This window comes from Mastomys coucha, unplaced genomic scaffold, assembly GCF_008632895.1.
Source record: "Mastomys coucha isolate ucsf_1 unplaced genomic scaffold, UCSF_Mcou_1 pScaffold16, whole genome shotgun sequence".
NCBI lineage: Eukaryota > Metazoa > Chordata > Mammalia > Rodentia > Muridae > Mastomys > Mastomys coucha.
In genome coordinates this window covers 53,365,760-53,379,558 of record NW_022196898.1, presented here as the reverse complement: position 1 = coordinate 53,379,558, position 13,799 = coordinate 53,365,760, and the positions used below count along the sequence as shown (strand labels likewise).

Here is a 13,799-nt window from a genome sequence, read left to right as displayed (position 1 = left end):
GGTTCCACAGTCCTTCTCTGAACCATTACACTGTCTACCTCCTTAATGTAAGGGGTGCTTGTGATAAGCACCTGTGAATTATTGGTCTGTAAAATCTAGGTGTTTCTTTTGTCCCAGAGTGCTATTGACATACGTCATAAATAAATCAATATTCTCACCTAGCAGATACACTTGGAGCAAATTTCTACAACAATATGTACTACATCTGCATAACCTCAGTAATTCATAAAATAGGTGATCATACTTTACCATTAGTACTCAAGAAGAAGTGATTGTGCAGAATAAATAACCTCAAATGGAGTCACCCCCTAACAGCATGCACTTACTTCCGAGCTCAGTTTCTGGGCTGTAGAACCCGGGCACTGGTTAAGTGGAGCCTTCCCTCAGGGTCTCCTAAGCTTTCAGCCCAAGTGTCAGGTGAGCTGTGTTCCTGGCAGAGACCAAGCTCTTCCTTCAAGCTCACATGGCAGATTTCATGTCCTTCTGATGTAATGCCAAAGCCCCTCTGCTCTCCCTTGCGGCAGTGCTTGCTTAGTGCTTCTGTGGGTGGCGTTCAGTCCCCTACCATGTGCCTCATGGATTCCCTAGGTTCTTAGACGATGACAGCTTTCTTCCTCAAGGAGGGCTGGAGACTCTCTCCCTCCAGTTTGCTCTTATAATTTCATATCGCAGGGTGATGTCATCGTGAGAATGACATGCATTACTTGTCGCTTCCTGTTGGATAGAAGTAAATCATAGGTCTTGCTTGCTCACTCTCAGGGAGAGGTGATTAAGCAAATGCATAATTCATTGGGGGCTATCTTAGAATGTTCTTTCATGGTGAGCTCTCCTTTTGCTTGTCATAAGTGTTATACTTACACCCACTACATGGCCTCAGTATTCTACAAGACTCACACTGGCCATGGAGAAAAGAAGAAAAATGTGGCAGATACAGATGAATGCCACAAGCACTAGAACGAGAGAGAGGGCAAGCATGCTATACACCATGGTCTCTGCTCTTCTGTTGTACAGTGAATCTTAGCTCCCAGATTTAGTCTTCAAGCTGCCATCCATCCATTGCATAACACTAGGAGAATGGTTTCATTTTGCGATATTTTCCCTTTTTGTCGGTCCTCATCTATGCAATGCGGCTAGGTGGCATAATGTGTGCAAACAGGCACAGTGAACAGGAAACATGCAAGGCTTAGAGTAAGCTCAAAGGCCCAAGCAGCTCTTTCCATCTTCCCTACTCTTCCCATTGTCCCTTCCCCTCCCAGAACAGAATAGTTAACAGCAGGAAGAGGAGTCACCAAGGCAGGCTTGGCAGAGTCCCCTCTGGCACCCAAGGTATGTGGTGAGGGCAGAAATAGGCACAGGAGAGGTCAGCATGCTTGAGAGATAGGGTGAATAAATGAGCAAGTGTGTGTGTGTGTGTGTGTGTGTGTGTGTGTGTGTGTGTGTGACCCAGTGATCTCTCTGTCTCACATGTGTGCACACATACACAAACACACACAAATAGTATGTTTATATGTATATATATGCATAAATGTGCTTCCTAGCTATATCTATTGAACATGTCTAGAAGCCATGTGTCCTAGTTAGGTTTCTATTGCTGGGATAAAACACAGACTAAAACATTCTAAGGACAGATAGGGTTTATTTGACTTGTATGTCTCAGTTACAGCCTTTCACTGAAAGAAGCCAGAGCAGGAACACAAGCAGGAGAGGAACCTGGGGGCAGGAATTGAAGCAGAAACCATAGAGGAACACTGATTACTGGTGTGTTCTTCCTGACTTGCTCATATTTATTGCTTTGTTATAGACTCTAGAACCATCAATCCATGGGTGGTATCATCCATCCGGGACTGGGTCCTCCCAAGTCAATCATTAATCTAGAAAATGTTCGCCAGAGTATTCTAAAGGTCAATATGATGGAGGCACCTTCTTACTCACAAGTTCCTTGGAGACAGTTCTCTCTTCCCAGATTAAAAAAAAGCAGCAACCATGAGCATGATAGGTCAGATGTAGTTTTCAAATTTCAATTCATTATTAAAAGAAAATAGTACTTAAGAGAAAAGATTGATTCCAGGCTGAGACAGGAAAGATGAAAGATGATCCAAGCATGGAAATTAATAATAATAGCATCAGATACAACTCGGTGAACAAAATAGGAAGCATGGGAACTCACACTGATAAGAATATTAAAGTTTGACAAGTAGGGGCTGGAGAGATGGCTCAGCGGTTAAGAGCAATGGATGCTCTTCTAGAGGACCTCAGTTCAGTTCCCAGTGCATATGTTAAATAGCTCATAGCTGACTATAAGTCTAACTCCAGGGGACTCAATGCTTTCTACTGGCCTTCACAGATACAATATGTACAGGCTAACACACACACACACACACACACACACACACACACACAAACATGCACACAAATTAAAATAAAGTTACTTTAAAAACTAAAGTATGACACCAACTCAATAGAGATAGGATTGTAGAAATAGACTGGCCATCAAGCCTGGGGATTGGTGTCATAAAATACTAACAAATTACAGGCAAATGTAATGACTTTATGTTAGAGAGTTTAGCAATGTGACTGGGAACCAATCAGTTTGAAACAGGTCAGCGTGTGCTGCCGGTGGAACTTAGTAAGGAAGACAGACTCGTCTGCTGGATTTCTGCCAAGAAACCCTAACCCATCTACCAGATGGAAGCATCAAGCCCACCCATGTGGAGAGGCATCATGGAGAAGGTAAGGCCCATGTTCTTCAGAATGGTGGGCACATACGGATGACAGGAAAACCTCCAGGTAGCAGAGACCACAGTGACATCGTCCCCAGGGGAAAGCATCCCTGGTGGCATCCTGAGCCCCAGAGGAAAGGGTCATTGCTAAAGGATTGGGTGAGGTTGGGATATGGCTTGTGCTTACCCTCTGAGGGCTTATGTCCCCAAACTTAATCTCCATTATGAGGCATTTGAGTGGGTAGAGGCTTAACGTGACTACGATGTTTTAGATACCAGGCTGATTAGCATTACATAAGGAACCCAGTTCAGGATTACTAGCTATATACGAAAAGAGAGAGGCCAAAGGATATTTACATTTCCAGACTGTATGTCTCACCATATAATTCCCTCCATGGCTTCCTGACTCCGCCAGAAAGAAGGCCATCTCCAGATGCAACCCCTTGACCTTCCACTGAAATTCCGAGCCAAAATAAAACTCATTTGTAAGCTTCCTCCATCTGCGGTTATCAACATCTGAAAAGGGGCTGCACAGTGAACCAGTGTGGACTTTCTGGATGGTGTAGACACAGGGCAGTGATATGCAGAGGGTTCTTGTTCTGGACAAACATGTAGGGGTATTTAGGAGTGGCAGGGCATGAAGCTCAGCTTCAAATGCTCATCCACAGAGCAAGTGCAGTGACTGTTAACAGTGAGCATCTGGGTGAGAAAGCATGGCACGGGTATTCTTTGTACTTCTAAAACTTTGCAGAACATTCATATTATTGCACAAACATTTTACAAATGTATAAAAAAAAAATCAACTTTCTTCCTAAGGAGAATTTTAAAATTTCTTCCTAAGCTCCATTTTAAAATGGAGTTTTTGTTGTTGTTGTTGTTGTTGTTGTTGGTGGTGGTGGTGGTGGTGGTGGTGGTGTTTTGAGATAACATCTTACTGTTCAGCCAAAGCCGAGTTCCCACTCTCAGCCCTCCTGCCTCAGCCTTTCAAATGCCAGGATTACAAGTATGTGCTACCACATCAAGTGAGCTCCTGGAGAATAAGGATCTGTCTTCTGCTCAGCTTGTTCTCCTGGCTCAGACCAACACACCGAAGCACAGAGACAATGGCATAAAAATATCATGCTTACCCTTACAGATTCCAGGGCCTCCCATTTTGCATGTGTTCCTGTATTGCACTGAATGCCATACAGTTGGTCAACTAGGAGCTACAATTTGCCTACACACACCACTGTTGGTTTTGGCACCTCAGCTGGCATTAAAGGTAATCATACTGGGTGAGGGGAGGCATTGGTGCTGAAGGGAATGGCTCTCCTTTCTCTACTGGCTGCTTTACTGGCCTTGGAGCTATTACTGACCATCTGTGACAAGGAGCCAAACTGCCATACACTTTGATGGTCTAGATAGAATCTTGTTAATTCGGATCTGGCTGTACATGTTTTCAGCATTCAGTGACATTTGAGGTTGGTGTTGTCAGTTTTGATCAGCCAGTATATTATTTTTGGCTTTCAGTAACAAAATACACACTTGGAGTTATAAAAGTACTTTTATTGTTGAAATTCTTGCAGAAGTAATTCTGTTCTAAAAGTCTGAAATTCTCTGACTTCTCTTCCCTTTTGTTCCTCAGAAATAATTGTTTATGCAACACACTTTTTGATCTTTTTTCCCCCCTTCTAAAGACTCCAGTGCTAGAACATTCTGGAATCTCAGGCTGGCAGGGGATTTAGAGGTTGTCTAGTGCTCATTGTTCTATCAGGGCTGGTGACAGGCTTTTCTGTCATGGGCAGGAAGGGAGCCGGTCAGGAGGAAAAGAGACAAGAGAGGGCTCAAGCCTCTCTCCCAAAAGGAATGAAAACCAGTCAACATAGTTTCTGTTTTCGTAGCAGTAACTAGTGGGAGAAAGTGCTGATCTGCCCACACATCCCAATCCATGCAGGTATTCTACCTGTGTATCCTAAAAGGTCCCCAGCTTCTGCACGACCCTTCCAATGGAGGTCTTTAGTCCTCCCAGGCTCATGCTGAAGTTTTTAACCTAACACTCAACTGAGATCTTCTCATTTTCTCCGTCTTGAATTCTCTCCCCCTTGTACCCTGCCATACATATCTCCTTCGTCTCTGCAGGCCCACCCTGGGCAGACCACATCTGGAAGCACTCTATTGAGCCAGCTCGGCAGGGTGGGAGAGGCTCCCAGCTGCCCTCCCGAAGGGTGCTGTGGCTGTGGCTTGCCTGTAGTCTCTTTGACGCTTTGTGTTCTGTGCTATAAATAAATGATTTTGAATGCTTATCTGCTTTCCTCTGTCTGCTTTTCAAGTTATTTTTGGGTGTCAGGCTTCTTCTGTGTTAGGTAGGACCTGCATTATTGAAGACCATGTGTGCCTTGTCAAAGGGAAATAAGGTCAGAGAGAGCATGGTGGAGGCTGAGGTGGGTGGCTGGTAAGATTCACAGAAGTGATCCTCTTTCTGATATGTCTCAGAAAGCCTTGGGGTCCTCAATCTAGCCCAAGCTACACCCACTGAAAAATCCTCACTAACTTCGCTTTTAGAGCCATGGATTTCTTAAAATGAGCAACAGTGACTGTGCCAGCCACTCTGAAATAGTGATTGGGACCCCTGAATGCATACTCAAGCCTGCAGCTTCCTGGTTGGGGAGGCTTGGAGGCATCATAACTTTGATCCCATTTGGATGCTATTGTCTCTACTCTGCCTGTGGGATGGAAGGTGGGCTTCTGTCTCCCTCTACTGAGTCCCAGAACACAGAGTTCACACCTGTCCCCATTTTCTCTCCAAGCATTCAGCGGCCAGACACCAGGGCCAAGGAGAGAGGGGGAGTGGAGGGAGTGTGGTGTTCTAGCTTGGCCAATTAAGCTGTCTTCTCTTGACCCCAAGTGCCCACGGCAAAAACTCTTCAAAAGAGAAACTGCTTTACCAGAGATCCACTGATTGGCACACAGCGAGCTTGAGACATATCTCACCACCCCCCAACCCCCCCCCCAGCAATGATGCCTATCAATCCTCCCCATGCAGGTCCCCCAGAGTCCTGCTTCTCCAGTCAGGAGTCTCCTCAGCCCTTGCCATTTTGCCAGAGGACCCTCCTCAGGCCCTTCTTCCTCAGATGTAGTCCTTCTGTTGCCCCCAAAGCCCCTTACCACCAACCCCCATCACCATATCTTTCTCTTAAAGACCCCACTGGCTTCCTCCACGTCCATCAAGTCTGTAAAGCCCACCGCCAGAGCTTCCCTTGAAGGCACGCAGACCTTCAACCCACATCATTACCTTTCGCTCAGTCTAATGAGGGAAGAATTGATTCATCCACCAAAATAGTTTTTGAAAAGCACAGCACCAAGCTGCTCAGTGCTTGAGGAAAACACCTGCTGGAGTTGGAACTCATCCCTTGGTCTCTGGGGAGCTCACTTCCTCTGACATGTCATGTTTCCCCCACAGAACTGAATTTGAGTTTTAGCTCCTGGCAGCTGGGGTTTGCTTCCAAACCCAGGAAACTCAACTTCTTTCGTGGGCTCTATGTTACTAGGCTGGCCCCCCACTCCGACTCCACCCCTGTGACATGGCTGCCAGGTTCCCTGGAAGGACTCCCTGTTCCCAGTAAGGAGGTCCCACCTCAGTCAGTTTGGATCAGTTGTTTCCCCGCCCTCTCCCCTTCCTCGCCCGCCCCCTCTGTTCATCATCCAGGCCCTTTCTGCTTTTCACCCTCCACTGATTTGCAGCAGGCTCCAATTAATAATTTTAAATGGTCACCAATTTTCCTCCAGCCTCAGGCAATAATGGAGATTTAGGTCTAAATTAAAATTTGCTTATTTAAAAGCATTTTGCCTGCTAATGGCTGCTAAAGCACTATCTCTGCATCCAGAGTTGGTCTGCATCCAGAGGCATCCTCTTCTGGCCTCTTTTCTCTGTCTCCTGGGGGGATTAAGGCAGAGGTTCTCAGTGTAGGTGACCGTGAGCCCCAGGGCAATGTCTGGACACGCTTTCGAATATTAGCACCTGCGGTGGATAGTCCTGTTGGGCTTTAGTAAATAGACGTGAGGGATCCTGCTGAACATCCCACAATACCCAGAACTCCTTAGCAACAAGAAATGAGCCCATTCCTAGTCAGTAGAGCTGAAGTTATGAAAGTCTCCACAGAAATCCTTAGCTTTCTGCAGAAATCTTTCCTTGCATGACCCTCTGTTCTCAGGAAAAATATTTCTTCTTATTGTGGTACTGGGGATCAAGCCAAGGGCCTCATGCATGGTAGTAAAGTGTTTGACCACTCGGCTACATCATCACCCCTCAGAACAAGCCTTGAAGCTATTGTCTCTCTATAACTCTTCAATGTTATGTATGTTCTAGATCAGTTTTTTTTTTTTTTGCTCATATATTGTTTGTTGCAGCAGACCCAATTGTGGCCTGTTTGTTTATACTGGGGAACTCATTCATACTAGCTAAGCACTCTGGCATTTGCCTACATTTCTCAGTCCCTAGATCTAATTTTTCATGGTCTTTCAAGAAAACCCTGGTTTATGGTTCTCTGTGCTTTCACAGTAAACGCACAAGCTGCCGTTTTAATGGACCAACAATGACCATTTGCATATGCTTTGCCGTTTAGAGGACACGTGTTTGATCCTCTCAACGATCATCCATGGCAGAGGCAAGGCAAGGAGGATGGGAGGTAGGGACCAGGCGAGAGGGTGGGAGGCAGGGCTAAGATGAGGAGGGTAGGAGGCAGGAGCAAACACTTCTGGGTGCTCACTGGGTTCAGATATTAGTTTTTCATAGGAGTTTCCTCATAGCAGTGTTGAGAAATGATACTCTTAACTTTAGAAGCATTCAGAGAAGTGAGCCCAAGGTCATTTCCAACTGCCAATCTATCTGGCATTGGGGAAGGCACCACCTTGCCCGGGACCAGTTTTCTTGACTGTGTTTCAGGTAGAAGACATCATGCCAGGCTGGTTCCAAAGTGCTGCATGGATCTACCATGGTACAACTACTGAGCCGCGGCCTTAAGGACCCTGTGCCTCCCACTGGCAAGTCAAGGACTGAGTACAGACCAGTCATCTTAGGGCCAGCCTGCTGCAGTTCATTTTGGCACCTTCTCTCTGCATTACCAAAGGTGTAGCTGTGTCCCAAGAACCACTGGGCAATTCTTGTTACTGAGCAAGTAATGTCAGGTGGAGACTGCAAGGCTAGGAACGTGCCAGTCCCTGATCCTTCCTGACCCTGATTACTGGTGGTGACAGAATGAAGGAGCCGGAGACCTGAGGGGGAAGAGACTAGAAAGGAGGGCAGAGGGAGGGGTCTGAGCTGAAAGGAGCACAGTTCGAATGGCCACACTGGGGATGAGGGCCAAGGCATCAAGGCAAACAAAAGGTAACCGTGTGTTTCATTGCAAGCTGTCCAGTGGCCTGTGAAGGGGAATAGATTCAAAGCTTTAAGGAGCTATAATCCGGCCTGATAGGACAGGCCACACAAAATCTACATATCTCCACGGAGTAATTTATGCTACATTAACTGTGTGCACTTGGACCCTTTGTGCAACCGTGTGTGTCTTGGCATCTGTGTTTTGTGTGAGCAAAGCAGGGCAAGCCAAACCCATGGGACCGGTAAATGATTTCTTGCATGGGAAATGATGTAAAATGCAGGCAAGGGACACTGACCCCAAAACATCCTCCTTACAGGCCTGACCCAAAGCCCAGAATCCTTGGAGTATAGACTCATAGGTGTTCAATGTCAGCTTGAACCTGTCCTTCAGGTAGGTCACCCATTTTAAGACGTTTCTGTAAAAATGCAAAGTCAAATGCTTTCTAATTTTGTCATTATCATTAGTAATAGAGATCGGGTGCCTACATTGGTGACATCCCTCTTTTATGATGTAAGAATATGCTGGCATAGAAGATTCTAGTAAAGTGGCTGGACTGATAAGTGCAACAGAGATGTTAGTTGGTTTTCTATTGCTGTGGGTAAAGCAGAAAAGAAGAAGAAAGGAAAGAAAACCAGGGGTTTGAAAAGTCCACAGTTTGCTGGCACTGTTGTTAAGGGCCAGGGATAAAGCAGGATATCATGGTGATGGCAGTGTGAGACCCAACAGAGTGTCATTTATGGCATCCAGGAAGCAAAGGGAGAGAGAGAGGGAAGCAGGGACCAGGGACAAGATGTGGTCCTCAGAGCATGGCCCTAAGAACCCACATTTTTTTCAACTATATCTTTCCTCCTAAGTCTCCATCACCTTGGAGCAGTCCATCGGACTATGACTCCATCAACAGAGCAATCCCCTGAAGATGCCGGAGTCCTCCAGATTGATACTCCTTCCCCCAAAGCCTCATCTCTGAATGCTGCTGCATTGGGAAGCAAGTCTTCAGTACAAGAACCTTTGGGGAACATTTCAGACCCAATTCCCAAGAGGGGATAAGCTGGGGACTTTAGAAGTGGGCTTTGAGAGCCAGACTGGGGATTTTGTACTTGATCTGACAAGGACTCAGAAAGGAATGTGGCTAGTTAAGAACAAATCAAGAAAGGTAAACGTTTGGAAGAACAGTTAGGCAGCCAGCCTAGGGAATCTGTAGGATCTAGTGACCACGGTCATTACATCAGTTTTCAGATCTTTCCTGTGTACTCATATGCGTTCTCTACAACGTTCCTTATGCTTTCTCCAACAGTCCTCTTATAGCAGCCTGTGACTTAGGCCTTTCTGCATTTGATGGACAAGAAGGAAACTGAGGCTCTCCGATCCAGGGTGTTGACAGGCACCAGGTTCAGGCGAGGAGGGGCCTGGAAGTCCCAGCAGGGCTTGAGACACAGAGTAGTAGATAGAACGGGAGTGGATTAATGAAGCTAGCCCAGCACAAGAGCCAGAGAAAGGGAGACAGTGGTACGGCCCCAAGCTTCGGACCTCAGCAGTCTCTCCCCGAGGACAATTAACTCCATTTTCAAGCTCCCTGAATCCACAGTGGCTCTGGCGTTTGAGTCAGGGCATCCTAGGGGACACTGTGTACGTGTGCAGAAAAGTTATGACTTAATGACAAAGCAAATCATCGTCTTCCTTGCTGATTGGTATGCACAGCCGTAAACTGTGATTCAGCCCGAGGTTCTCGATGCCCTTTGAAGGCAATGAAAGCTCACCACTTCCCCTTTCCCATGACACATGCTTGACTATGGACTGTAATGAAGACAAGTTGTGGGGGCAAGACTCCTTGCTTCCAGCTTGCTCTCTGTCTTTCTATCCCTCTCTCTGGCAAGATGCCATCCTTGTACTCACAATGCCTTGGGAACACCACATGATACAAACCAAAATAAAATGAAACAGCTTCATTATCTACTAGAGAGAACTGATTAACCTGGTCTACTTTGTATCCTGATGAGCTGTCTCTGAACCATGTGTCTGTTATCCTGTTCTGTCAGTATTAGAACAACAGTATGAACTGTCTGTGGGTTAATTGGTTTCTTGGAAGGTTTATTCATTTCTTCCTCTCCCCACTCTGAAGGCAGAGCTACTCATGTTGAGTCAAAGAGCTATTCGGCTTCTAGTCCACATTTGCACATATCAACTTGATATCCTACCACAGCCAATGCCAATGAGCAATTTGTTGATGTCCCTTCCACAGCCTGGTCACAGTGGAGTCTCTACCAGGCACAGGGATCACCTCAGGGCACCTGATTTACACCTGCTTCCCCTTGGCTCCTGGAAAGACTGGAGCCATGACAATGATGACCTTGACTTCCCTTCCTCTGTTTCCCATTCAAATATGCCCGGTCTTCAGGGTTTGGCAAGTTGACCATTCCCAGAAAGCCACATTAAAATAGTTGCATATTCTTTCTAATGATCACTGTTGATGTTACATACATCCATCCATCCATTCCCATCCTCCAGTTCTAATCACAAGCTGGTTCTGCTTAGTCATTAAAGCCAGAGGTAGAGAGGATGATAGCTCTCTGCTTTCTGAGAACAAAGGAGATATATGTGTATATATATATATATATATATATATATATACAGTGTTTTGTCAGTTTGTTTGTGGTCCTTTTTCATTACTTTTGAGCCCTTTGCAGGTGTTTCTCCTGCCCCAATTATATCACAATTTCCTTTGAGGCAAGACCCACATCTAATTATCTTCCAGTTCCAATACTTTATAACATATTTAGCTCACAGTGGAGTAGGCAGCAGCTGGGAAGGGTTTGCTGCCTCATAAACTTGATGCTGTCAGGTGGAGGTTCTGAGAAAGACTCTGGAGCCAGACCCTGGGGCAAATCCTGGTTCAGCCACCCTCTTACTCATATGAGCTGGTCTACCTGTTTCACTTCTCTCTGCTGTCCCCTTTACACGTGGCTAAAACAGAGATGACAATGGCATTCTCACTAGCTCCTTATGTGGATCATGTGGTTTAAGATACAGAAAGTACCTAGATGACCTAGAGCAGTAGGGCAATACATGCTTCCAGAGGTCTTCAAAATCCACAAGCAAATAGCACTGCTCTCCTTTGTTCTTGGCATCCTGTTCCTTCTGGATATCCCAGAGTTACTTGGCTGAGGTTGAGAGAGCATATGTCTAATGACTCTGGTCTTTCTCTCTTCCAAGAAGAGAGGAGGTCTTCCCTTAAAGACCCAGGAACAAGTTTGGGAGGCATGACAGGCTCTCTCACTTGTACCTCGGTGTGTGACTTTTCTATTGCTGTAATAAAACAACACAACCAAGGCAACTTATGGAAGAAAAGAGTTGTTTGGGGCTTACAGTTCCAGACAGATAAAAGTTTATCATGGCAGGGAATATGGGGCAGCAGGCAGCTGAAATGGCAGCAGGACCAGCTGAGAGCTCACATCTCAAAACACAATGGGGAAACAGAGACTAGTTCATGGCTTTTGAAACCTTCAAAGATAGCCTTCCTCCGGCAAGTGGACATACTTCCTCCAGCAACACCACATCTCCAAAACCTACCCAAACAGTGATACCAACTGGAGACCAAGTATTCAAATCTAGAGCTTATGGGGGACATTCCATTCAAACGAACACAGGCCTGGAGCCTCCTGCCCATTGTTGCTATTTCCATTTCTACTCTTTCTCCCTATGCCCCCAAGTCTGCCCTACCAGTGGCGATAAAATTTTTATTTCTTGAAAAGGAAAGAACCATGATTCAGCAATGGTGGTCCCAGGACATGATTGAAATTCCTGGCAGATAGTTATTGCCAAAACATTTCTCTTTATATAACAATTTAATCAAACAGAGGTGTGATGAGCAGCAAGGCGGCCATTAAACAAGGCTGTTAATTCAGCAGTGGAATCGGCTCCTGCTGATGGATGTGGCGTAGGCATGGCCGTTTGCTAGAAATTAAAGCGGAACCAAAATCCATTTGCTGCCTGGTGGCATGGAGCGCTGTTGTTACAGCTTAGCACAGCCACTTCCCCAGGCATCGTGAAGCTGACATATGTAAAGCAGCCATCTCTCCTGCACCAGCTGTAATTCAGAGAAAATGTCACTTTGTGTGCTTTCTCCATGGCCATGGACAATTGGCCTTAGAGACACTTGATTTTCCTGGAGCCACACGTTGGAGGCAACAGGAAGAAGGGCAGAAGAAGCAGATGAGGACAGGAAAGGCATGTCACTTCTGGGGGTGAAAGGGGATAGATTTTCCTGCTCTGTGTGCTTGGAATAACTTCCCATCCCATAATACCAAAGTGGTCCCCCAACTCTTCCACCAGAGCCTTCCCTGTGAGCCTCTCCTGCCATTGTGACCATGAGGGGTTAGGGAGGGAGGGATGTCAACTGAGCAAGAGGGACACAGCTCGGGTAGGTCTCAGCAATAGACCCGGCAAGGTGAGGAAATTATTACTGCCATACTGGGGCAGGGCTGGCTGAGTTTGAAGGAGTGAACCTTATATGTTCTCATGCACACAGATGCCTGATCTAAATGCAGGTACTCCAGGAGAGGCCCTGCCTACTTCTCAGCACATTCTCTACCTTCAAAAACGCACAGCATGTAGCTTATTTCTCTATCTCTGTGCCTGGGTTGGAGTACTTACTTCTCATGCAGAAGGTTTTCGGTTGGATCCCCAGCTACACACACACACACACACACACACACACACACACACACACACACACGTGCACGCAGAGTCTTGCCTATTATTTGTCTTCTTATCACTCAGCACTGAAGCACTGCTGAGCACACAATGGGTTCGCTTTATGATGAAGTGAATGGAAGTATGAACCACGCGGAATTTTTAGGCATGCACTTTTTCTCTCTGTAAGATTCCCACTCAGCATAGCCCTAGGGTTCCCTCAAACACTTAGAGCCTCTAATACATTTTAAATCCAATTTGACAGAATCTGCCTATCTCTTCCCCTGAACGCAATCAGGTTTGTATGTGACTCTGTAGAGTGGTCTGATTTCATAAAGTAATAGGTTCTTGTCCTTAAGTTCTTGGTGGAATTTCCATGTTTAGAAGCACAAGCAGGACATCACCCTCTGTGCCTCCGTGTGCTTCAGGTGAGGGTGGGATGTGCTGTCCAGAGTCCTCCAGTCCGGGGTACAAAGTGCCAGCTGAAGGGCAGAAATTCAAGCGGTTGTCCACTGTCACACTGTCAGCAGCTTCTTGAGCTTTGGTACAAGGCCAGGAAGACTCTAGAAACACAACAAAACAGAAAGAGAAGGCTGTCAGCATTGTCTTCCCTACCGAAGAATCAAATGTCCGTTTTAAGAGTCTATTAGGAGCCACTCATTAAACCAGAGGCAACTGTATCACTCACAAACAACAATTCATTAGTTTAAATGGATCTGAATGTCATTCCCATCCAAGGACCCACCAGACAATTAATTACAGTGCAAAGCTGAAAGAAAGAAGGGGAGCACACTTTATAAGCTAGACAAGTTTTCTCCAGGTTTCAGAAATTTAGAATGAAGAGCAATGCAGCAGATATGGAATCCACAGAGACCCAGCTGGGAGATTTTGTGTGGTAGGCATCTGTTTTTCCATCTCACTTCCTCCTCTTAAGAATCATACTCCCTGCTCCCTCAACCCCTGAGTCTGTGTTGAGTCTTAAGTGAAGGGCCAGGCATAGGAAATATCTTCAAGCCAGAGAGCTCTCAGGAAACCC

General features: G+C 46.0%; 1 long non-coding RNA gene across 1 annotated transcript; it reads right to left on the bottom strand.

The window, feature by feature from the left end:
- Positions 1-11,890: 11,890 nt before the first annotated feature.
- On the bottom strand, positions 11,891-12,824 carry LOC116094231. Its single transcript, XR_004120008.1, has 2 exons — positions 12,725-12,824; positions 11,891-12,158 (listed from the first exon to the last, which is right to left on the bottom strand). It is a non-coding gene; the product is annotated as an uncharacterized LOC116094231 (long non-coding RNA).
- Positions 12,825-13,799: the final 975 nt, after the last annotated feature.